Source organism: Sorex fumeus, unplaced genomic scaffold (assembly GCF_029834395.1).
Source record: "Sorex fumeus unplaced genomic scaffold, SorFum_2.1 ptg000002l, whole genome shotgun sequence".
NCBI lineage: Eukaryota > Metazoa > Chordata > Mammalia > Eulipotyphla > Soricidae > Sorex > Sorex fumeus.
In genome coordinates this window covers 12957804-12982700 of record NW_026606059.1, presented here as the reverse complement: position 1 = coordinate 12982700, position 24897 = coordinate 12957804, and positions in this window count along the sequence as shown.

Genomic DNA, 24897 nt, shown 5'->3' with positions numbered 1-24897 from the left:
TAGCTTGCCGGGCTCCGACGGGGGCAGAGGAATCGAACCCAGCTCGGCTAGGCTGGTTGTGCCCAAGGCAAATGCCCTACCACTGTGCTACTTAAACAGTTTTATTGGGCAAATTCTCAGAAGAGATGGAAAAAATCTACATAACATCTTTTAGTGTAAACAGAGTCAGAATGAATCTGATAGGCATTGTGGAGCTTATGTTGAGGGTAGATGATAGACACTATTAATAGAATTTTTAAATCACTGAAAGAACATGTTCTGAATGGAGTGATTTATTTGTTTGTTTGTTTTGGGGCCATGCCCAGCAATACTCAGGGGTTACTCCTGGCATTGTGTTCACGAATTACTCCAGACAGTGCGTATGGACCTTTCTGGGTACCCAGGATTGAACTCAGGTTGGCCAGGTGCAAGGCAAGCACCCTACTCACTGGACTTTCTCTCTGATCATGAGTTCAATACCGTCACCTTATTAATTATAATCAGTATTCAAAGAATGATGTTTTATACTTAATTTTTAAAGCATTAGCAACTAAAAATAAACCCACAATGCTTATTTTAAAAGTTTAAATAACCAATTAAAACTTAATTAAAAAAATCCTGAATATTGAATAAAGAGAATTGCCACACACATAGTAATCCTTACTTATGAGAATCGAATAAATCTTGGCTCGCATGACAACTTAAAATAAAAATATTTTCATTAATATTTTCTTTCTATATTTTGGGTAGAAATTTATGATCAATAATTAGTTCAATGCCTATTTATTAAAACATTATTCTCTCACATATTGGAATAAATGTTTTATATAATAAACTCTGAATATGAGGGAGCGATATATCTTCCTAGATTTAGAAAGCACGTAAGGATATGTCCTGTTACCCAATATCAATAACAATACTTGAATTATAAACATTTACAAAGAAGAATTTTGAGAAATGGGGAATACATATGATTGCAGCTTCTTATAATAGAGATATTATTCGCAGCCTTTTAAAATACAGACTAAATCTTGTACTAACAAAACAAACTAAGAAGTTACATTTGGGCAGGCTTGAAAGAAGAATCCAGCATTGATGCTGGTAATCCAAACTTCCAAAATGTGGCTAAGACCACACAGTAGACACATTCATTGTCTGCTTCACTTTCAATAACTTGCTTCATTCCTCAATCAGTTATTACTCTTTTATCTTCCCCAACACTTTTTACATGGCTTCATCACATCTTTAAGAGTTTGGAATGAACTGCAAATCATTCCTTCTGAAAATTATTGAAAGAGCATACTGATTTATAGACTTTGTTGTTGAATAATCTCTTAACCGGGCTGTTCATTCTGCATTCTGTGTGCTTTCCATATCATAGAGTGTATTCTCCGCCACTTTTAAGGGAGAATGTAGCTTCGAAAGGAAAAAGAATAACCTCTGACATACATACTACTTATATGCTATATACTACTTATATACTATAGCACAGCTCCTACTTCCTCTCTCACAGAAGTAAAAGAAAATGGCCTTTCACATTCAAACTGTTTCCTATTAAGTTTCTGCCTCTTCATCTCCCATTTGTTTATGACTCTGAAGTTTCTTCTTGGAAGCTATTGATGTGGTGGCAAGAGTAAAAACTTGCTCTGAGCACTCATCATACAAATTAAATTTTAAGTAAAAGCAATTGGTATTGCTGCTGAGTAAGTCCTTCCTGTAGATTGCTCAGACACTCTGCAAAATTGCCTGCTGACCTACTCCCTGGACCAGAGATGCCAGTGGCCTGATAGCCAACAGTATCTATCATAGGTGACATTTATAGTGGAAAGCTCTGTGCAGTTGTGCCAAAAGTCCACAGCAACTGCAAGCAGGCTATTTGGGAGGAGATGATATATTAAATTATATGCTGCATTTCAATTGAAAAATGAGCATGTTGAAAAAACAAAACACTCCTGAAAAACAAGCTGGGGAAAAAAGTGAGAATAGACAGTATTTTTTTTTTGTAATTGAGAATGCAAAAATTCATGAATGGTACGCATCCATTTATTAAATGTAAAAGGCAACCATCCTATTAATTACTATCTTAGTGTTATGATTTATGGGGTATCATTTCAATCTTACAGATGAGGAAATTAAAGGATAGATTAAATGGCTTAGTCATAACAACTATTACAAATAATCACATGCATGTAACATTCACACATTAAGTCTGAGACATAGTTCTCTCTGTCTTATCACTTCATCCAATACATCCCAAATATTTTAGATTACATTTTTACCTCCTAAAATGGCACAGATTAAATTATCAATTTTTTTATGATCTTAGCTAAGACTCAATGTTTGAATATGGCAGTGAAAAATATAATTATCAAAAATTGCTCTTCATAAATTAACTGTATGCCAATTGAAAGAAGAGAATAGAAATTTAATCATTGCTATCAATTTCCATTTAATCAAGTAATCATTTAATCTTTTTGATTCCCCTTTCTTCCAATTTATCAATGTGATTGCCAAATTTTTAACTTATAAAAATTGAGATCTCATCATTTTTATAGAATATGGAAGGAGGGCTTAAAATCATCAAAATACAACTCACATTTATAGAGACAATGTTAAATGCATATCTAAATTCTATAAAATATAAACAAAAGTATTAAAATAAAAGCAAAGTATTAAAAAAGACGTTTTATACTAAACAATCTAGTAAGTCCATTTTATTTTGCATTACCTCAAGTGAAAATTGTCAGTTGGCATTAATACCTTTATAATTTTCTTTTCTCATTTTATACCTGCATAACTGCTAAATACATGGTTTATTCTTATATAGTGGTTGAATAATTGGCTAACACAGTTTCTGAACTTTTTCTTTGATATTACCTTTTAAATTACCATAAAACATGTTCATGTAAAATATTTTTCAAAACATAAACATTCTATTCCAATTATGAGTAAAAGAATCTATGAAAATGCTCCCATGAAAATATATAATAGCTTCAATGACAGGTAAAAATATAATACTTATAACCAATAAATATTAATAAAATAATATATTTGAAGTTTTAAAAGAATTTAAAATTCAGTATTATTTAAGAAATTTCAGCTGACATTTTAAATCCTTATGATATCAGACCGTTTAATTAAGTTGTGTTGTTTAGATAGCAACGGTGCTTGACTATTTTCAGTATGGAAGGTTAACTATCTATGAATTTAACTTAAAAATTTCCTATATGTTTTTAATATCCAAAGTTGGAGCGATAGCACAGTGGGTAGGGCATTTGCCTTACAAGCGGCCAACATGGTCGACCCGAGTTCGATTCCTCCGCCCCTCTCGGAGAGCCCGGCAAGCTACCGAGAGTATTCGATATGCCAGACACAGTAACAACAAAGTCTCCAATGGAGACGTTACTGGGCCCGCTCGAGCAAATCGATGATCAACGGGAGGGCCTTTACCTTTACCTTTAATTTAGAAGCATCAACTTCAAATAAATGATGGCAGAAACTCAGCTGAGTGGAATACTCAGCTACAAGAAAAGATGCAATTAGAAAATATGCCGCTATGTGAAGCTTGTCAGGAGAGGGGTAGCTCTCTCATTTGTGGAATATAAAAAACATAATAGGGAAAAAAACAATGCCTAAAGACAACAGAAACTTAAAAAATTGTCTTCAGTAGTTAGTTTGCTGGGTTGGGGAAATTTTGATGGGACAATGGTGGAGAGGAGCGGACCCTTTGGTTGTGGTGGAATGATTTATGCAGGAAATAGTATTTTATCATTAATGATATTTTAAACCATGGTGCCTATAAAATAAAAACTAAACTGAACAATTAAAAAATTCAAAAATATCTCATTTAGCTCCCGGACTCAATTCTGTTTTATAGCAATTGAAAAGCAGGATAGAGCATTCAGAAACAAAGCTTAGATTCTAAGTCTAAACACATTTGTGAACAGCGACCTTTGAGTAAGGATAAACCCTGTAGGGATGTATGAGAATTCGAATTCTAGTCAGTGTTTTCCCAGCCAGTGCTTTGATTCTGTGAGAGCTACTGGGAACTCTTTCTTGGATATCCTCAAGGCACAAAATTAGGATTTGCAGCAACCCTGTGTTCCAACAAATGTTTTTGTTTTGTTTTGATTTTTTGTTCCTTTGTGCATTTAGGCCACACCTTTCAGTGCTCAGGGGCTATTTCTGGCTGACCTTACTGTGCCTGGTGATGGGATCAGGATGGAACTCTTCAAGGCCTGCATGCTGGTCCTGGACTCATTGGCTCCAGATAATGCTAGCTTCACACTCCTTGCGCTTCAGCAAACCAGGTATGGAAATTTCACATTGTTTTCACCTATTGCTGGTGTAAATGGTGCAGGAACAGTGACAGATGGGTTTGGTTACCAATCTCTTCAATTTTTCAAGAATGAAGACTTTGAATAATAAATATTGTCAGAATCAGAGTTAGAAAATTTGTTGGAAAATAGAAATGAAAGAAACCCTGCAGCCCAGGAGGAACTTAATATAGAACTCAGTTAAAGTATGGCTCCTTTTATGGTTTTTTTTACAAGAAAACTAAGTTTTTGTGTTGTTACTTATCAAGTGACAAGAATGTCACAGGAAACACATGAGTTTTACAGTGGTCTGAGTAGTTTAGGACCTTCTGGGTCATCTGTCTGATTTTTGGCTTAGGTATTGTATATTATCTATTTTGTTTGAGTCTAAGGTCTGGGGCAGAATCTATGATCTTGGGAAATTGTTAATTTCTGATTCTCAGAAAGAATCCAGTATATTGCAAGAAGATTTAAAATGTGGAACAGGGATAACTAAGACGGACTTGCTCACAGTAGCTGGCAAAAGGAATCTGAGTTTTTTTTTTTTTTTATTCAGGTCTTACAAGAGGTGTTAGGAAACATGAAGTCTTGACTAGGCTTTCTTGGTAGAATAAGAAGGAACTAATTATGGCTTTCTGGGACCGAAGATATTTGAATAAAGATAATGTACATTCATCACCCATCTCTTGAGTTTGGCTTACTTGGGTCAATCTTCACCATGCCGTTCCATATGACCATAAGATTATCTGCTACCGTAAAGAGAAAAATGTACTGAAAACAAGACATCTGAAGTGGATAATTTTGTCAAAACAAGTACACACAAAAGATATAGAGATTTCATATAAATTACAAATATAAAAGTACAAATATAAAATTTAAGAATTTAAAATTTCTAGGAGCTGGAGAGATAGCAGCATGTTTGATAGGACATTTGCCTCGCATGTGGCTGACTCAGATTTGATCCCCCTGCATCTCATCTGGTCCCTCAAGCACAGAGCCAGGAGGAAACCCTGAGCATAGCAAGGTGTGACCCCAAAACAAACAGGAATTCAGGAATTTAAAATTTATTTTATAGGGGTTGGAGCAATAGCACAGTGGATAGGGCGTTTGCCCTGCATGCGGCCGAGCAACACAGGTTTGATTCCCAGCATCCCATGGACCCCTGAGCACTGCCAGGGGTAATTCCTGAGTGCAGAGACAGGAGTGACCCCCATGCATCACCGGGTGTGACACAAAAAGAAAAAAAAAACGTAAAATTTATTTTATAAATTTGCTTAAAAAGACAATAGAAGATATTTCAAATATAAAGTCTGAAGCAAAAAAAATGCAACATTTAGATACAAAAAGTATAGTTGTTGAAATATGTAATTTATAGCAACAAAAAAATAAAAAATTAGAATTCTACCCGAATAAAAATAAATAAAAAAATTAACAAAGTAATATTCAGAAAAGCAATTTTTACTAACAATTTTATGAAATACTTAAGAAATTATATTAATCTTATTTTTGTAGATAACAAATAATTTCTCAGTTCATTTTGCTTGTTTGTTTGTTTTGTTTTGTGGTCACCATAGCTGTGAAACACAAATCTGAATGTGACATACGTTATAATATTGAACTCTTCATCCCAGAAAGTTGAAAATATGACAAAAATGTCTGTTTACCCATTTCTAGTCTATATTGTCCTGGAAATTTCCCTACCATACTAGTTAAGAAAACCTCTTCTGTGTTTTTTTAACATCAATCCACTTCTTTGCTATTAGTGTTATTAGGAACCTGTTTAGAATTTTTCTATTAAATTTGAATGTGAGAATTTGAATTTAACTAAAGGCAGGGATCTTGTCAAATATGTTCCTATACATCCAGAGCTATGTATGGAATTGGTAGCCACTTAAAAAACAGACGGTGGACAAGTTATTCCTTTTTGATTCTTTGAAGTTCTCTTAATCTCCTGTGTCCCCTTTTCTTTTTATAATATTTATTTGCCAGCAGTCTACTTCTGCTTGGTACTTATTCTGCCTTTCAATGTCTGCAAGTAGACTGATAAGGGTCACAAGAGAAATAATACACCCAAGAAGATTATAGAAAACTCTACTGATTACTTTAATTAAATCATCATCATTATTTTCATTCTTTGCTAGAATTCTCAAGGCAGATCAATCTCCTATTTTCAGTCTTTCTAGGTCAAATATTTCTTCAACTTTGGACTATGTTTAGCTTCTGCTAGCCTACTCAGCATATAACTATGCTTCTACTTAAGAGATAAAATACACAAATATTTCCTTAGTTTTTCACAATTGCATTTTAAAATCTATCCATAAGGAGAATTATATTGGACAAAATTCTATAAATTTTTTTCAATCAATTATACTGTAGATATCTTTGCTATATTCTCAGAAACCTGTAGAAGAATGCTTCTTCTACATTTTAGAGTTCATGAAACATAATCAAGTCTGCCCCACTTAAAAATAAAATTCAGGGGCCCAAGCCATAGGATAGTTGCTGGGGTATTCACCTTGCACTAGGTTGACCTGGGTTCAATCCCAAGCACCTCATATTGAAAGGGGAGTCTTAGTTTCCCTCATCATCAGTTCCAATTTTCTCCCTCTGACCTAACACACACTTCATCCACAAGTTCCTGTTTTAACATTCCTGAAATTCCCCAGAACCATAAAATCCTACCCTAGAGCTTAGGCTCAGAGGAAGACTACAAAAGCTGAGAGCCCCACACAAGATAGAACTCTCCAGAACTTCCTTGCATCCTGTTACAGAGGCCAACTGAGATAACAAATGCAGAGTCCATTTTTCATTTTATTTATTTATTTATTTATTTATTTATTTATTTATATTAGTGAAACACCATGAGGTACAGTTGTAGAGTTACAAAATTTTGTGCTTGGGTTTCCGTTGCACATTGATCTAGTGCCCATCCCTCCACCAGTGCCCATTCTCTACCTCCACTAATCCCAGTATCCCTCCCACCCCCCTCATCCCCCATATCCCACCCTGCCTCTGTGGCAGAGCATTCCCTTTTGTTCTCTCTCTCCTTTTGGGTGCTGTGACTTGCAAAAGAGTCATCCAGTGGCAATCATGCTCTGTCTAGAGTCTCCTTTCAGCATGCTTCTCCCATCCTAGGGGGATCCTCCCAATACCCCCCATTTGGTGCTCCCTTCTACATCTGGGCTTCCTTTACCCCTAGAGTGTGATGCTGCCTCCTATTTTTCATTTTAAAGGGTCTACAGAAAAATGCTTTACCTGTGACTTTCTTGTATCCTCTGTAATCACTTGCTAATTGATTAGAAGTGCAGAGAACTTTTATAAGGGCCTACACAAAACTCCCTTGCTTTTTAGCTTAGTCCTACACAAAGATCCTCCCCACCTGGGGCCTACCTTTTCCTTTCTCTTCTACTTCTCAACAAACTTTTCTACTTTCCAACTCAGAGTTGGGCATCTTTACTACTGAGGAGTTTCATTCTTGAAGAACCAGGGAACTGGGGACCAACACAGAGACCCGCTCTCACCACTCCTGCTTTAATAGGGCCCCAAAAGTCTACCAGGAGTGACCCTTAGTGCACATCTGGGTGTGATATTCCAACACAGAAACAAAAAAAATGAGTCAAGTGGAATAAAATTCAGTTTAAGTTCTTTTTTTTTTTTCATGGTGGCAGGGGTCACACACAATATGCATGCTTGGATATTATTTCCAGTTTGGGCTACTCCAAGCTCAGTGCTCCAGGGTCCATGATACACTGCTATGAAAGGTGAAGCGCCCTCATTCAAAGCTTGTTCCGGCAGTTGAGCTATCTACATGGCCCTCAATCTGTTCTTATTTTAACTAAATTCTTGAGGGGAAAATTTTCCTACTTCAGATGCTTATGAACTTCGTTTTCTTATTGCTCTCACTCATTAGCTTTACATTAGATTCTGCTTCATTCTTTTATCAATTCTATTCTCATTAGGGTCGCTATCAATCCTCCAGTGGACTTTGGAATTCTTTCTACCTTAGTTCTCAGCTACATCAAACACAGTTGCTCACCCTCTCCTTGACGTAAGCTCTTTTCACTTTCTTTGCCCCAAATTCACTTCATTTAAACATAATTTCTTTGGAAACTTCCTTTCCTTAACACAAACATTCCATCTTAAAATTTCTGAGTACTCTGCTGAAAATTTTTGCTTAATGATTATTTCCCTAGGTAATAATAATAATATATATTATAATGGATTTTTTAATATATATGCCAAATTATATTTTAACTCAATTTACATATACAATAGATGGTTAATTCTTAAGGCAAGCATATACCTTGTCCCTCAATATTGACTCAATATTGTTTATCATTTTGATACTAATTTTATAATAAATCAAAGAAAAAAATCAGTCTTTGAAAGTTTTAGATTTCACTGTCTCTGGAATAATATCATATATATAATAGGATAATAATTGCTTCAATTAAAATAACAAGTAAATACTAAGGCACTTTCCGACATAAATAACTGTGGTTTCATTTTTTGCACACTTTCAGTTAAACATCGTTATTTAACTTTTATTGTATTTAGTAAAAACAGTTTTGTTAGAGGACTATTTTATCAACTAAAAATCTATAAATACTCCTTCATGACATTGTCAGATTTTTTCAGTTTTGAAGTGTCTAAAGTTGCAACTGGTATATATATGTGCATAAATACATATTAAAATGATATTTTAATACAACCTTGTGTTGGGCACAAGCTAACACCTAAGTGTCACCATTCTAAATTTGTAAGGAAAGTTACCAGATTTTACTTTCACAATTCTTGGAGGAAGAAATTATTATTGTGGGCCAAAGAGCTAGTAGTGGATGTGATATAATGCTTGCTTTACTTATGGCAGGACTGGTTTCTAACTGTCACTGAATATCCTGATCTCCACCAGGAGTCATCCCCGAGCATAGAGTTAGGAGTCCTGGGTTCAGGTAGGTGTGATGTCAAAACAACAACAACAACAACAGAAAGATATTATTACTGTGCTGATCTTAGTTCAGCCATACTCATTCAGAAGTCCTCCAGTGGAAACTTTTGGAGACACATTTTGGCAGTTTTTCAGAGATTTAAATGTTCCTAGCCGAAAGGGTTTCCTCCTCATCATAAAATCCTGTTTTCAATGTACAGAAAGTGTGAGTGCTTGTATTCTTTGACTCTTTAGAGTTAAGGAAAAGCAAAATTCATTTTGAAATGCAAAAATGTCTAAACCTGGCAACACATAAATAAAACTGAGGTGAATCAGAAATGAGAAAAAGGAACTGGGCCTCAGCCAGTACCTTATTTGCTCCTTGCTTTGAAAAGGATGAATAGAAAGAGACTTACTCTGCTCAATGCACAGTACCCTGCGTGTGTTGCTTTGATTATGTCACAGAGAAGATTCTAACAGATTTGAATTAAAAATAAGATGTAAAAGAAAAGAATTAAACTTAGAGTAACAACCATTAAAGGGTGACCTTAACAAAAGTGCTCTATGTATCATTCTTCTCCAGAGGAAATAGCAATAAGTAATAGGCTTGTTTTCTTTGAATGGTATATTTAATGTCTTTAATTAACTGATATTTTGGATAGGATTTAATTTTACGGAGAAATACTTCTAAGAAGTCAGGACATAAATAACATTTTTTTTTGCTTTTTGGGTCACACCCAGCCGATGCTCAGGGGTTACTCCTGGCTCTGCACTCAGGAGTTACTCCTGGCGGTGTTTGGGGGACCATATGGGATGCTGGGAATCGAACCCGGGTCGTCCACCTGCAAGGCAAGCACCCTACCCGCTGTGCTGTTGCTCCAGCCCCCATAAATAACATTTTATTGGGTAAAATATTTTAGGGTAATTCTGAAAATGCTTTCAAAATTTCAATATTTCCACATCCAGCTTTTTAAATGTCAACGTCTTATAGCAGCATGCTACACCGCTCTCAGTCAATAAAACAATATTGATACTTTTATAAACTAAGGTCATACTTGACTCAATATTTCTGTTCTTTTTATTTTTTACATTAATTTTCTTTCTGTTTCTAATCTAGCATCTTATACAGGATACCATGATATATGTATAATTGCCATATCTTCTTAGGCTCCTGTAAACACAGAGTTTCTCGAGCTGTTTTTGCTTATGGTGACTGGAGAGTTTTGAGGAATATTGGATATTTTGTAGACTATCTTTTAGATTGAGTTTGTGAGGTGTTTGTCTCATGATTCCAATATTTTGTGTATTTGGGGGAGATTCCAGAGGGAAAGTGCTATTCTCCTATTAACAGTTCATGCCACTAAATGTCTTCACAGCTGATGTAAGCATTGGTAATCTGGTTCAGGTAGTATGATTTTAGGTTTCTCAACTCCAAAGTTATTTATTTATGTATACTATACTTTTTAGAATGGACTCACTATGTGAAAGTTTTTCTCTAGAGGAAGATTTATATTTCACCTATTTTAAGAGGGCTGTCTTTACCTGTGTTTGAAATTCTACATGAACCATTGATCTATTCTCTTCCATTTATTTATTTATTCATTTATTCACTTAAGCATATTTATTTATATTCGAGATCTATAACGGGTAATATTTAATACATGATATTTTGTTCTTTAAATTGTTCCAATTCTGACCAAATAGTTTATGGTTCAATGTTTCCTTCTGACCTCCATTCATTTATATTATGTTGGATGTGGTGTGTGTATGTGTGTGTCTGTGTGTGTATGTGTGCGCGCACGTGTGTGTGTGTATTCAGTCCTTGTGTTCTGTTTTCTCTATCTCTCTAAGAAGTTCTAGATTTATATTACACGTACAAGGTTCCTGTCTTAGAGTTTGCACTTTATATAAGGACTCTCTTTCCTTTCACTGAAGAATGATGTTAGAAACCAAGATCTGCATACATACAATATTGATATAGCATTGATACAAAGACACAGACCACTTTTTAAAATTTAGTTTAAGGAATTGGTACTATTAATAGAAAATCACAACACTAATCTTTTTTTTATTATTATTTTTATTTTTTTTTTACAGTTGTAGATTTACAATTTTTTGTGCTTGGGTTTCAATTATACAATGATCAGATACCCATCCCTCCACCAGTGCCCATTTTCCACCACCATGGATAATATCCCTCCCACCCCCATCCCCCCATCCCCCCTGTCTCTGTGGCAGGCCAATCCCCTGTGTTTTCTCTCTCCTTTTGGGTGTTGTGGTCTGCAAAAGAGGCATTGAGTGGCAAACATGTTCAGTCCATAGTCTACTTTCGACATGCATCTCCCCTCCTGGGAGGATCCTCCAAACATCCTTTATTTGGTGCTCCCTTCTCTATCTGAACTGCCCTTTCCTCTAGGATACCCGGCTGGCCTCTAAGTTATGGAGTAATCGTCCTGGTGCTGATCTCAGCTATTCTTGGGTATTAATCTCATACTTTGTTACTTTATATCCCCCAGATGAATGCAATCTTTCTATGTCTATCCCTCTCTTTCTGACTCATTTCGCTTAGCATGATACTTTCCATATTGTACCACTTGTATGTAAATTGCATGACTTCATCTTTTCTAACAGCTACATAGTACTCCATTGTGTAGATGTACCAAAGTTTCTTTAACCAGTCATCTGTTCTTGGGCATTCAGGTTTCTTCCAGTTTCTGGCTATTGTAAAGAGTGCTGCAATGAACAAACAAGTGCAGATGTCACTTCGACTATACATTTTTGCCTCTCTGGGATATATTCCCAGGAGTGGTATTGCTGGGTCAAATGGGAGCTCAATTTCTAATTTTTTGAGAATCGTCCATACTGTTTTCCAGAAGGGCTGAACCAGTGGACATTCCCACCAACAGTGAAGGAGTGTCCCTTTCTCGCCACATCCACGCCAGCATCGGTTGCTTTTGTTCTTTTGAATGTGGGCCAGTCTCTGAGGTGTGAGATGGTATCTCATTGTGGTTTTGATCTGCATCTCTCTGATGATTAATGATGTAGAGCATTTTCTCATGTGCTTTTTTGCCATTCGGATTTCTTCTTTGAGAAAGTTTCTGTTCATTTCATTGCCCCATTTTTGGATGGGGTTGGATGTTTTCTTCTTGTGGAGTTTAACCAGTATTTTGTATATCCTGGATATCAAGCCCTTCACAACACTAATCTTTAACAGATATCATTAAAAGAAACTAAGGATAGCACTGTAGCACTGTCCTCCCATTGTTCATTAATTTGCTTGAGCGGGCACCAGTAATGTCCCCATTGTGAGACTTGCTGTTACTGTTTTTGAATACACCAAAGGGAGCTTGCCAGGCTCTGCTGTGTGAGCGGGATACTCTTGGTAGCTTGCCTGGCTCTCTGAGAGGGACTTAAGAATTGAACCACATGCAAGGCAAACGCCCTACCTGCTGTGCTAGTGCTCCTTTTTTTTTCTTTTAAAATTTATTTTGTTTCATGTTTTTAATTAAATCACTGTTAGATATATATATAGTTACAAATTGTTCATCAATTTTCAGTCATACAATGTTCCAACATCTGTCCCTTCACTAGTGTACATTTCCCACTACCTGTGTCCCCAATTTCCCTCCCACCTTCCTCCCTCTCCACCCCAACCCTTCAGCTGGCCCTTATGGCAGTTTTCTTCCATGTCTCTCTTATTTTCTTTTCAGGCACTGTGGTTTGTAATGCTGTTACTGAACACATCATGCATATCTCTTTATCTCCATTTAGCACTCAGTTCTGGTCTAGTGATCATTTCCATCTAGCATTCTCATAGTGATCTCTGTCCTAATGCCTCTCCCCCTTCCCTGTTGGCGGCAAACTTCCTACCATAGACCAGTCATCCAGGCCCTTATTTCTACTGTCTTTGGGTATTATTCACATACTAATTTTTTAATATCCCATAAATGAGTTTTCATTCTATATTAGTCCCTCTCCTTCTGACTGATTTCACTCAACAGGATACTCTCCATATTCATCATGTATAAGCAAATTTCATGACTTCACTTTCCCTAACAGCTGTGCAGCGTACCATTGTGCGGATGTGCCAGAGTTTCTTTATCCATTCAGACATGTTCTCAGGCACTCGGATTGTTTTCAGATTCTGCCTGTTGTGAACAGTACTGCAATGAACATAGAAGTGCAGTTGGTTTTTCTCCATTGTGGTTTGGGGCCACTACGGGATATTCCCAGGAATGATATTGCTGAGTCCTATGGAAGCTCAATTTCTAGTTTTTTGAGGAATGTCATGTTGTTTCTCCAGTGAGGCTGGACCAATCGTCATTCCCACCAGCAATGAATGAGAGTTCCTTTCTCTTTTTGTCCACGCCAGTACTGATGTGTGCTAGTCTCTATTGAGTAACATTTTCTTATGATCCTGTAATCCCTTTTTCTGGCATCTAATCTAAGAATGGGCTGGAGCAATAGCACAGTGCACACGGTGACCCGGTCAACCCGGGTTCGATTCCTCCGCCCCTCTCGGAGAGCCCTCAAGCTACCGAGAGTATCTTGTCCGCATGGCAAAGCCTGGCAAGCTCCCCATGATGTATTCGATATGCCAAACACAGTAACAACAAGTCTCACAATGGAGGCGTTACTGAGCCTGCTCGAGCAAATCGATGAACACAGGAGGACAGTGCAGTGCTAATCTAAGAATACAGAAACATTAATTTTAGAAGACGGATGCACATCTACATTTCCTGCAGGGCCAAGTTACATCGCTAGAATATAGCAACAACACAGAAGTGTAACAACAAGTGCATGGATAAAGAAGCTGAGATAGAGATAGTAGAGTGGTTTCGTGTTTGCCTTGCATATGACTGACCCCGATTTGATCTTGATCTCTGGAAATACAGATGGTACCCGAAGAAACTTACCAGGAGGATCCTTAAGCTCAGAAGAGTAATTCCCGGGCACCAGTGGATGTGCTTGTGAAATCATCTCCTAGCTATAGCAAGCTGAATTTGCCCCTGTTCAAAAAACAGTTTAGATCTAAGAATATATTTGCATTGTTGACACCGCTTATATTCTGAGACCTAAGCTGTTTTTTGGAACTATCCAGGCCTGGAGATTAAGGTTAGGGGGATGATTTCCGATAGACATGGGCCAAAAAAGTAAATCGAAACATAAACAGGAAATTGGTATATGTCCACAATAGGACATAATGCAGTTGTAAGAATGAAATCTTGCAGCTTTCTGCAAGTTGGATGGAGCTGCAAAGCATTATATTAAGTAAAGTAACTCACAGGGAGATGAACAAATACCAGATGATCGTACTCATCTGTGCTTATTGAGGAAAATGATGAGCTAATATACAATCTCCAACATGAAGAATCCCTTGCCCTCTGCAATATTGAGATTATGAAGCAATGGGGTCAAGGAAGGGAAGAACTGCAATTGGGGTGATATAGAGACAAATAGTGGGGTTCCCGGTTACTTTTGTCCTGATAAAGGTGCAGTGGCTTTGTTCATCAAAACCACAAAAGTTAAGACTTGTAACATTAAAAATGTTTGAATGTTTATTAAAGCAAGAACGTTGACAATAAATTAACAGAACAGATCTTATGAAGCAAATGATATTGCACTACACACTTTTATATTTCACTGTGGTTTTTAAAGAAAAATATCAAATTTATGTATCTCCCCCCCCCCCCATTATGGTCTTGAGTCCTACAACCAATGTCCCTGGCTGTACCCGGTGTCAGAGATGGAACCCAGATTAGCCATGTACAAGTTAAGTGCCTTACCTGCTGTACTGCCTCTCTTTATCCCTTCATGAAAAAAAGTTAATATATACTTTTACAATGATTATTAGGTGCCCCCATAGAATATTGGCTAGGGTATGAATCAATCAGCACGCCATTGCATTTTTGATTTTTAACTATATATTGATTTTCATTAGGGATAAATGAGATTCTGTTGTATAGACAATAAATTACATTTAAAGAGGCATAGATAAACAATGATGACATAAGTAGGTGATGGAGTAGATAGTCCCAAATAATTAGTGTTTTGCTAGAAGGGATACCAGCTTCCAAGCACTCAAACTACATTAGAGTTACTAATTTATCTTCAAATTAATTTTAATGCACACTAAAGATTGAGATATTCATTTACACAAAGCAAAAAGTCTGGTTCTTGTATAAAGCAATTTCAGAAGAACCCTAGTGAGTTAGGCCTGTGGTTCTTACAATATCGTCTGGGAATGTTTATTTATTCCTGAGACTCATTCAGTGGATCTACATTATCAAAACCATTTTCATGTAATAGTAAGATGATATGTCTTTTTACTTTGATTTTCTCAAGAGTTTACAATAGAGACTTCTGGAGACCACAGTGACTCTTGGGGAATGCATACAGTGCAATGGCTCACCTTGCAGTCATTGCATATTTTTGTGCTACTAATTCCTAGTATTAAATGCAGTATCAATAAATATAATCCCAATAAAAGACTCCTGGCAGCATTACATGTTTACTTATATTGTAGTGTAGCATACTCAGCGGGTATGGCATTACTGTGATTGGTTCCGACAGTAGTTGGCCAAGAAGGGGCGCCTGATGTTTCAGTGAAGGTCTGCTGATGTGTTGCTCAGGAACGTTGATTCCGGAAGCACTCAGGAACCATTCAGTGCCAGAATCAAAACTCACACACGAGCTTCTAGCTATCTCTCTAGTCTTCAAAATTTTAAAGAAAGCTGCTAGATAATACTAATCATTCCTGAAAGTAAAAGCTAGTAAAAATGAAGAATGATAGTAGTAAAAATGGACCTGGGAAGAAAATTTTATGATTCTAGATAGTGAGACAACTTTTTTTTTTCTTTTTAGATCACACCCGACAATGCATAGGGTTACTCCTGGCTCATGTACTCAGGAATTACTCCTGGCGGTGCTCGGTGGATCATATGCTCGGTGGACCAGAATCAAACCCGGGTCCGCTGCATGCAAGGCAAACACCCTATCTGCTGTGCTATTGCTCCAGCCCCCGAGACAACTTTTGAAATTAGAAACAATTAGATTCAAGAAGCAATGATAAATTAAGACCACAAACATTGGGTTTTTGTTTTTTTGTTTGTTTGTTTGTTTTCGAAAAGAGAGAAGGAGATAGACGAGACAGAAAGAAGACAGAATGCATTAGTTACCAACATTATATCAGTTATTATCACAGATCTTATAGACATCAGAAAGAGTTGTTTGGGCCTGGAGCCACAGTACAGCAGGTAGGGCATTTGCATGTGACTGTCCTGGGTTCGATCCCACCACCCCATATGGTCCTCTGAGTACTGCCCATGAGTGATTCCCTGAGTGCAGAGCCAGGATTAAGTCTTGAGCAAAACTGGGTGTACCTCCTGAAATCCCCCCATAGCCCCCAAATTACAATAGGTAATTCTAAGACATCATGGCAACAAATGCAATAAGTTGTATGAAATGGACACATTCCTTAAAATATATAACACGCATGGGATAAAATATCTGAATAACCCTAAGACTACCAAAGTAATTGAATTTGTTAAAGCAAATCTTCAAACAAAGACAATCCTAGCTCCAGATGGTTTCACAGATGAGTTCCATCAAACACTTAAGGAAGAAATAATTCCAAACATACACAAACTCTTTCAGGAAAAAGAGGAATAATGAACATTTCCCAATGTGTTTTAGGAAATTAACAAGTCTAATACCACATCTGACAAAAACATTATGGGCAAAAATGCTAGGCTAATAATATCAAGCAAAAAAAGGCATTAAAAATATTAGTAAATGAAAAACAGCCAATGTAAGAAGGGTGGTTATAAAAAGTAGACCAGCATCTTTCCTTTCTAAGAAATCACTGGGATGTGGGCAAGTGCCCTGTAGGTAAGCTTGCAGCTGAGAATGTCAGCAATATCTATAAATCTCTCTCTGTTAAACCAAAGGCTATCTCATCTTGAATATACTCCTAATCTAAGAGTTAGCATTGGTATTATTCATAGAAAAGATTTTAAAAAATAAAGTTTTTGAATATTGAAATTTTGAGCATATTCTGCACTGTACAAGGAGATAATCATTAAGAATGTGCAGTCATTTTGATGGAAAAGATTGTCCTCTTTATATATAAAACGGGGTAAAATCAAATAAATTTTGTCTGGTATATCTTTGGAAACATTAAGGATTTTTGAGCTGAAAGCCCTCTCGTTGATTTTCACTTTACAGAAATGAGAAGGTGAGGAATCAGTACATCAGTTCGCTGCTTTGGAAGTAAAACACCTGCATTAGGAGTTGAGCATTGTGATGGTAACTTCTGATACTTTCTTCTGCCAGAACTAAAACCCCGCCAGCTGAGAGTTGAATGAGGATATCTGGTATCAGTATCTTATCTTGCTGTGTCTGGGATAAGAGTGAAACTGGGTGGCAGAAAGAACATCCTGTTCGGATTCATTGCCATATCGTTTAACTTTTGAACTGTATATGTCGGCTGATAAAAAGTGCTAGTGGCTTATTCCTCCTGTGTACACGTACAGTAGACCTTGATTGGTAACTGAGCACCATCTTCTGTACCATACCCGATAAGAGTGTTTTCTACCACATAGAGCTGGGGTTAGAGAGGAAAAGGAGGTGATTCACTGCTCAAATCCCAGAGGATAATACAGTTCTTACTGAAGTTGAGTAGAATTTCTTGAGTATGTCTTTACTTACTGTCCTTCAGGAAGATTCAAGACAAACTTTAATTTTAAAATACTCTCTAGGGGAAAGACAATACTGTGATATTTTGTAGTGCACTTGCCTTGCATGTGGCCAGCCTAGATTCGATCTCTTGTACCTCTCATGGTCTCCAGAGCCCTACCAGAATCTCTGAACTCAGAGCCAGGACTATCCCCTGAGCACTCGGGGATATGGCCCAGGACACAGCAACAAAGCTCTTTTTTCAATTATGGTACAAGAAAATAGCAGATTTAGGATGAGAAAATTTTAACATTCAAATTTGTGTCATAAATTTCTTTCTGGAACAGTCATGAGTCAAAGTGGTTTCTGTGGTACAGTTGTCAAATCCATAGGAACTGCAAAGCCACGTTGCATAGTGTGTTGCTCTTTCCATAAAATGATGTTCTGCTACACAATTTAGAATGTTCTCTGTCTAGTAGGAAGAATTGAGCTGACTCCAAATTAACTGGGAAGATTTTAGGGGCCTTTAAGCAAGAAAGATCAATCTGATTTTCTCATGGATACAATAAGAATTTGTTAGGTAGACTGGTGAAAGAAGGTAAAAGAAGTCTAAATAAGGAGGTGAGTTCAGTAATCCAAAGTACATAATGATTTTTTACGAAGGTTGTCCAAGAGTATCTGTATGGAAGTAGGTTGATAGATTTCAGTTGTGCTGATGATGGAGCCCGGGAAAACTAATGGTGGATTCAGCATAGATGGATGAGGGAATAAAGTAATCACAGATAAACCCTGATCCACGTTGGAGTAATAAGGCAAACAGTGGCACCATTTATTAACCGGAGACATCTGCATGAGGTTTCTTCTTGGGTTTGATTTGTGGACAAGGAAAAAAATAGAAGTTGTATACGGATATGTATCTGTCAGACTCTCAAGTGAAAATATTAATAGATTATTAATTAATGTATTATTGTGTCTAATACAAAGAGCAATGGTTTGGACTTAAAACAAGAATATGTGAGGACAAATGAGGCACTTCAGAGGACTGGAGTTCTTGTTTTGCCTAGGGAAAGTATGGGATTGATTCCTGGCACTGCATGTATCTCCACAGCTTCCATCTTTCCATCCTCATGGAATAAGCAGTGACAAGCCCCTGAGCACCCTGGGGGTAGAAAAAAGGCTTAAGTCTGAGTTACTGCACAGATTAAATCATTTAGATGTACATTTAGACCCTTCTGGTGCTGACGAACCGGGAAGAGGGCTTAATATGAGTTGTCGGGGATTCAGGTTGGCTGCATGCAAAGCAACTGCCCTACTCATTGTACTATCTCTCTGACTCAATGATACTTAAAAAACAAACAAACAAACAAACACTGTCCTCCCGTTGTTCATTGATTTGCTCAAGTGGGCCCGGTAACGTATCCATTTTGAGACTTGTTACTGTGTTTGGCATAACATCTCCATTTTGAGACTTGTTGTTACTGTGTTTGGCATATCAAATAGTCATGGGGATCTTGCCAGGCTTTGCTGTGCTGTGGAGATACTCTTGGTAGCTTGCCGGGCTCTCTGAGAGGGGCAGAGGAATCGAACACGCAATAGCAGCCGCGTGGTTTTGGATTTCTGCTATTTTACTTGGAAGCTTGTGTTCCTGCTCCTGTGTCAGGGTGTAAAACATGGAAGTCTCATTACTAGTAAATTTTTTTTCAAAAATCTTTTATGCATATACAGCATTTAAATACTACTGGGTCTTCATTCTACATGTCTCCAAAATTTTACTTTGTGAGTAAACACTTCCATTTAAATTTTTTGCTTAATAAAGGAAATTGGTACATTCATGTAATTGAAAAGTCAGAGTTGAGATGATGTCAGTGGGCCCTACGGTGTCTTAAGTGAAGCAAGGAGGAGAGAGACGGTCACTTTCTCCCCATCTGCCTCTGCCATCCAGGACCCAGGGTTACTGGGTTCTTGTCTCACCTCACAGAAATTAATTTCAGGAGTAGACAAGCAGTGAGGTATTGATCATTGTATAATTGAAATCAAAGCACAAAAATTTGTAAGTGTACAACTGTACCTCATGGTGTTTCACTAATAAAAATTAAAAAAAATTATTTGGAGGTTTTGAAGGGAAGGAGTAAGAGAAAGTGGGAGAGAGTGGAGAGTAATGGATTCCAGAGAGAACTCGGTCTTCTCCATGGGCAGAGATATCCCCTACACACATCCCAGCGTTAGACACGAAAGCATGAAAGAACAGATCTCAAGAGGGGAGATGAGGGAGACACATGTGCTCAGCCACCTCATGTGCTTGGCAACATGGGTGCAAACAGCTCATGAACTCAGGCAGCATATGAGTGCACTTGTTCAAGGTGGCCTTATAGAGTATCTTCTCGGGGTGTCTTGATCTGGAATGTTCTGAAGTCTTCTCTGGGCTGAATCACTGAAGTTAGGGTATTCAAGGAATTTCCTTCATGGGCGGGGTTGGGGGGGCTCCCATCTTCTCAGGGTCCAGTGCTGGCACCAGGTGAGGGTCTTATCAGGCCTTAGTTCCTGTTTTCTGCAAGGTTGGACTTTTGCAACTTCAGAGCTATCACTTCCCAGGAAATTTACTGTCACCGCCTGGGGAGGGGGCCTTCCCTCTCTGCCTGCCTGCCTACATCAGAGAGAGGCCCTCAGGTATAGTTTGATCCAGCGGTTCAATACAGCACCATATCCTTTCCATTCTTTGCAAGTCAGAGTCATTTCAGGATACTGTTCTCCCCAGAGCAAAAGTACCCATAAGGATCTCTTTTAAAATATATTTTTGTGTCTGTAACTGTCGGCTGCATGCTTTGGATCTCAATAACTAGACCATTTCACAATAGCAATACTATATAAAGTAATAAAACTGTGTACTAGATACTACAGTATAAATACTCCACAAAATAGAGAGGTAATCCTGTTTTTCACAAGGAGCACATACAGTTGATGATGACGGTGTCACTTGTGCTTGTGACATTTTTCTAGCATAGATAGTTCATGAATAGATACAAATACAATTGGCATAGGGCCCATGGTATTTCCTTTCTATTTACTATCCACTTCTGAAATGGGATGTGTAAGTAAGTAAAAAAAAAAAAAAGCGACTTTGCTTTTTCAAATTAGGGAGTAAAGTCATTATAATCCATTCTTCCATGATGATTGGAATTTCCTCCTTCTGAAGAAAAATATATTGTGATTTCCAGATACCACGCTCCTTGCTACTGTGTTTCCTTTTACTCAACCATCTTCTTTTACTCAATCAAGATGCCTGGGTGACCATCTACCCATGGTTTGTGACCCCAGTCTTTTCAAAGAGTTTTCTCCCAATTAGGTTTTGGAGGATAAGAGGATTGTACACTCTTTTTCCCTGTAGCCTTGGACTTTAGGTATCCTGCAGCTAGAACTAATCAAGTTTGTTTTCTGTTTTTCCTTTAATCTATTTCCTTAGACTCATTATTTCAACTAAGGAACATTTTTTGAACTTTTAACTTACTTTTGATGAAATTGGTCTTTAGTGTGATGTCTGGGGAGAAATTTTTAGTGGGAAAATATAAATATTTTTTCTACACTCCCTTGATCTGGTCTAAAGTTCCCAACATTTAAAATATATTTTTTATAGTTTTTAGTTTGATGTAATAATTTTTCTTCACCTTTTATTATGTTGTTGTTTTGTTTTATTTGTTTGGTTGTAACAGCATGAAGTCTAATGATGCAATTATTTGCCATGTCACCAAGGATTCTAAGAGTAGAGACATAATGCATGTTAATGATCAGAAAAAAAGATTTAAGAAGCAAACCAGCTTGGTTTGAACCAGAACTTTAATGCTTATTAGTTGTGCTAAAAACAATTCATATGATCTTTCTTTGCCTCAGCATCTTTTTATCTGAAAATCTGAAAAGAAGTATATACAGTATAATATTAATAAGCCTATATAAAGCATTTATTTATGTTTATTAAAGTAATATTGCATTATTATATAAATTTTAGGCATGCTTCATTGAAACTTAACATGTGTATATATTACATTAATTTCCCATCTGGTATACAAGAAGCAATAAATCATTGTTAAGTATATTACTATTGCTATTGTAATCATTATTACAGTATGAAATTAATTACATACTGATACTTCATATCATAATATTTTATTGCAATTAATTTTTTCAACTCGCCTAACTAGAATATAGCTTATTCAAGAACTGTACATTGTTCTTCAATTCACTCTCCAAATTGCTGGTTATAATGTATTTTATATTTTCTATAATCCATAAATATTTGATGTATTTAAATGATTAAGATTTTATGACCTTGACTTGAAAATTACTGAAAATCTGATAATACTTTTTTACATGAGACTCATTTACATGAGACATATATTTACAAAGTTCTTCATGATTGTGTTTCAGTCATAAAATGTTCCAATACCCATCCCTTCACCAATGTATACTTCCAACCATCAATGTCCCCAGTTTGCCTCTCACCTCTCATCCCTCCATCCCTATCCTGACTCTATGGCAGACACGTTTTTCCCGCATGCCTCGTTTTCTATTTAAGCACTATAGTTACAACAGTTTTACTGAAGGATTATCAAGCATATCACATTACCTCTGCTCACTACCAGTTCTTGTCCAGAACGATCATTTCCAACCATTGTGGTCAGGTGATCACTTCTCTGTTCTTACTATATCCTCACCTCCTCCACTTACCAAGAAAGCCTGGGAGGTAGCAAGATTTCTACCATGGACAGTCCTCCTGGCCCTCATTTATGTTGTCTTTGGGAATTATATTTATAGTGTGCATTTTTAAAATTTATTTCAAATACCCATCCCTCCACCAGTGCCCATTTCCCACCACCATGGATCCCAGTATCCCTCCCACCTCCCATCCCCCCGTCCCACCCTGCCTCTGTGGCAGGGCATTCCCCTTTGTTCTCTCTCTCTCCTTTTGGGTGTTGTGGTTTGCAAAAGAGTTAAACCTGATTTTTCAGGGAGAAATGTTGGATGATTTACTTTCCATTGATCACTTTGTATATAAGGAGATGTCGCGTGGCTGCTTATGCAACTGTGCGGTCTGGAAAAAATGTCCTGGTAGCCCTATATCAGACCTATGCTTGTAGGAGCTCATGGTCACCGGGGTTCCATCTGGAGAAGGTGGGACGTCAGCACCTACCCCATCTGGGACCTCCCGTTGATATCAGCTCTTTTTGGGACCTGGAGCATTCTCCGGGAACTGTGGGGCCCTCCAGCCAGTTTTCTTCTTTGTTGCTGTGTGCTGTAAGATGGCACTGGGAGGCGAGTTGTGGGCGTGACTTCCGAAATCAGAGGTTGCCTGGGAGCCGGCTGTGCATTTTTTTTATATCCCACAAATGAGTGCAATTTTTCTATGTCTGTCTCTGACTTATTTCACTCAGCATGATACCCTCCATGCTCATCCATGTATAAGCAAATTTCATAACTTTGTTTCTTCTAATGGCTGCATAGTATTCCATTGTCGTCCATAGTGTTCCACAGCTTCTTTATTCACTCAACTGTTCTTGGATACTTGGGTTGTTTCCAGATTCTGGCTATTCTGCATAGTGCTGCAATGAACATAGGAGAACTGATGAATTTTCTGCATTGTATTTTGGGCCATTAGGGCATATCCCAGAAGCAGAATTGCTGGGTCAAAAGGAAACTCAATTTCTAATATTTTGAGGAATTTCCATATTGTTGTCCAAAAAGACTGAATCAGTTGAGATCCCCACCAGCAGTGAATGGGAGTTCCTTTCTACCCACATTCATTCCACCACTAGTTATTCTTGTCCTTTGGAATGTGTAGTGTAAGATGATATCTCATTGTTGTTTTGACTTGCATTTCCCTGATGGTTAGTGATGTAGAGCTTTTTTCCTATGTACTTTTTGGCTATTTGTATTTCTTCTTTGGGGAAGTTTTGTTCATTTCTTCTCCTCATTTTTTGATAGGAATGGATTATTTTTCTTGTAAAGTTCTACCAGTACCTTATATATCTTGGATATTAACTCTTTATCAGATGAGTGCTGGGTAAACAATTTTTTCCATTATGTGGGCTGTCTTTGTATCCTGACCTCCTTTTTCTTTGAGATGCGGAAGCTTCTTTCTTAATGCAGTTCCATTTGGTTATCTTTGCTGCCACTTGTCAGTGGTATTTTATCCTTGAAGATGCATTTAGCTTCAATATCATGAAGAGGATTGCCTACATTTTCCTCTCTACCTTAGGGATCAGGTCTGATAGCAAGGTCTTTAATTAATTTTGATTTGACTTTCATGCATGGTGTTAGAAAGAGGTCTGAGTTCATTTGTGTGTGTGTAGTTGACAAGTTTTCCCAGCACCACTTATTGAAGAAGATTTCCTTGATCCACATCATATTTTCACCCCCTCATCACAGATTAACTGACCATATATCTGAGGGTCTCTCTCAGGATCTTCTATTCCATTGAGGGTCTCTCTTTATTCCAATACACGCTGTTTCAATAACTACTGCTTTGTGATCATCTGTATTTTTAAATGCTCAGTCCTTAGTATAGAAAAATGGTAGTTTTTTAAGGCCCTTGAGACTAAAAACACAGGAGAAATATACATGGAGAATAAAATTGAAAATAAGTAGCTTTTATATTGTCTTTGAGGTTGACTGAGTATGAAATACATTCACACATGTACACTGTAAAGACTAGTCATGCTGGCTTATGAATATCATTTATTTTTTAAATTTATTTTTTAAAAAATATTTTTAATGAATCACTGTGAGATACAGTTATAGATTTACAAACTTTTGTGATTATGTTTCAGTTTTACAATGACCGAGTACCCATCCCTACACCAATGCCCATTCTCCACCACCAATATCCCCATTGTCCCTTCTACCCACCTCCCTGCCTCACCCACCCCTTGCCTCTCTGGCAGGCACATTCCCTTTTATTTTCTCTCTCATTTTTGGTGTTAAGGTTCAAAATACAGATGCTGAGTGTGC